The following is a 2,754-nucleotide window of genomic DNA, read 5'->3' as shown; positions in this document are numbered from 1 at the left end:
CAGGCGCCGGGGGCGGGGGGGGGGGGGGGGGGGGCAGAGGGAAGAAGAAATAAAAATACTTCCTAAAAATTAGCTTGCTGAGTCACCCTACAAAAGCAACGGTGGTTCATTTTCAGGATCAACAGGTCTTCGAACTGGCTTACTCTTTAGGTCCTGCCGCCATCACCACCATCAGTCTCCTTTCTTTGGCCACCCCCCTCTCACCGCACCCCCTTGGGAACTCTGCAGTGTCCCCCTCTTGCTCTGATTCTTCCTGGAAGCATATGGTAGAGGGTGAGAGAGGGGGTGGGGAGACTTCAAGAGCCAGCCACCTGCCCTCCTCCCAGCCCTGTGTAACAGCAGAAACCGCCAGAAGCCCAAGGGAAGTTCTTGAAATGTCCACCAGAAGTGTAGAAAGATGATGAAGGCCTCAGTGTTGGCAGAGGTTTAGGTAGGAGAAGAGGAGACATAACTGAGCTATAAAGGAAGGTAAAGTTGATGGACTTTTTCCCCCTGTATTTGTGGGACATGCAGGTGGAAACATCTACATTCAAGTGGAATCTTCCTAAAAGGCAGAGCAGAGGATAGCCTCCGAGGTTCCATTGAGGGAATCTCTTCACCAAGCCAGGCAGGAAGGCTGGCACACAGATCCTCAGCGGGCTCTCCTGTGTGGCTTCTGCATCCCAGCTAAAACCCTGGGACAATTAGGAGTTGTATTAGTTTCTCAAGGCTGCCTTATAATGTAGCACAAACTGGGTGGCTTAAAACAACAGAATAAATCAACTTGTCTTTGGGGTGGGGGAGGGGGAGTGGGACAGAAGTCAACTGCCTTTACCAATTGCCTTTAAGAACAAAAAGATCTAGTTTAGGATAATTTGTAAACTTCACTAAGGCCAGTTTCAACACACTGATGAATTTCAGTAGTATTGCTTGAGATCTGCTCAATAAAGATACATGGCAGTCATTGCCCTTCTCCTCTTTGTGATGGGTACCTTGCTAAGTTCTGTCAGAAAAAATTGCTTCTGACAAGCCTTGGGAAACTAATACGACTCCTAACTGTCCCAGGGATTTAGCTGGGATGCAGAAGCCACACAGGAGAGCCCGCTGAGGATCTGTGTGCCAGCCTTCCTGCCTGGCTTGGTGAAGAGATTCCCTCAATGGAACCTCGGAGGCTATCCTCTGCTCTGCCTTTTAGGAAGATTCCACTTGAATGTAGATGTTTCCACCTGCATGTCCCACAAATACAGGGGGAAAAAGTCCATCAACTTTACCTTCCTTTATAGCTCAGTTATGTCTCCTCTTCTCCTACCTAAACCTCTGCCAACACTGAGGCCTTCATCATCTTTCTACACTTCTGGTGGACATTTCAAGAACTTCCCTTGGGCTTCTGGCGGTTTCTGCTGTTACACAGGGCTGGGAGGAGGGCAGGTGGCTGGCTCTTGAAGTCTCCCCACCCCCTCTCTCACCCTCTACCATATGCTTCCAGGAAGAATCAGAGCAAGAGGGGGACACTGCAGAGTTCCCAAGGGGGTGCGGTGAGAGGGGGGTGGCCAAAGAAAGGAGACTGATGGTGGTGATGGCGGCAGGACCTAAAGAGTAAGCCAGTTCGAAGACCTGTTGATCCTGAAAATGAACCACCGTTGCTTTTGTAGGGTGACTCAGCAAGCTAATTTTTAGGAAGTATTTTTATTTCTTCTTCCCTCTGCCCCCCCCCCCCCAGTGAGTGAAGGGGAAACAAGCAAACAGGTAAAGTTAATAGGCCTGGAAAAGATTGCAGCTATTTATATAAGATATGGAAGTACCTTTCATTGTTTAATTAGATACCCATAAAAATAATCTGATAACTCGCACTTCTTTACTTTTCTCTGGAGGCTGGTATTGTATAAACCAGGGGACTCTGCGGGCCACACATAATCCAAGGCTGGATAGAGACTCAGATAAGAGGCTGATCCACAGCTGATTGCCCACACATTTGAGACACATGGCCTCCCCCTGGTCATTTATCTCTGCAGACAGGAAAGCTGGGTGTGCGGGGTATGAATCTGGTCAGACACATGGCCCCTTGGGACTTCAAATTGCCCTGCAGGCAGCTGGGATGACTCAGACTGTGTTCTTCAGCCAAGTCAGCCAGGCTTGGCAGGTGGGGCCCAGTGCAGTTGAGTTCAAGAGACTTCCCCAGTGGCTCTATTTTAAGCTACTGGGTCTTGTAACAGGTTTGGTAGGAACTGCAGAGTTGTCAGGGGAGTGAGGAAGGATTAAGCACTGTCTTTAGGTCCCTGTTTTAATAATAACCCTTCCCAATGGCTAGCGGTAGGCCAGCTGCTGCATCAAGTGCTCTGTAAATATAATTTCATTTAATACTTTCCAACAACTCTCAGGGCTAAGTATGATTATCTCCACTCTTTTTTTTTTTTTTTAAACAAGGTGGGAAATTGAAGGTTAGAAAACTGGGAAAACTGCCAAAGTCAGAGACTAAATGCAGAGGTAGAGACAGAGTTTAGATGGGTCTGATTCCCAAGCCTGTGTTCTGGGTCTATTGATAGAGCTGCTGCCTGTGACCTCTCCCTACGGGAATTCATTCAAAGAGCATTGTTGAGAGCCTGTCATACGCCAGGTGCTTTGCTGGCCACTGTGGAGAAGGTACATGCCGACATATGTGGCCCTTGCTATCCAGGAGTCACTAAGCTTTACAAGAGCTACCCAGGTAAACTGGAAAATGATCTTATTTTAAAAATATTTTTATTGATTTTAGAAAGAGGAAGGGAGAGGGATAGA

The sequence above is a fragment of the Myotis brandtii genome, unplaced genomic scaffold (genome assembly GCF_000412655.1).
Source record: "Myotis brandtii unplaced genomic scaffold, ASM41265v1 scaffold69, whole genome shotgun sequence".
NCBI classification, from domain to species: Eukaryota; Metazoa; Chordata; class Mammalia; order Chiroptera; family Vespertilionidae; genus Myotis; species Myotis brandtii.
This window is presented reverse-complemented; position numbering follows the sequence as displayed.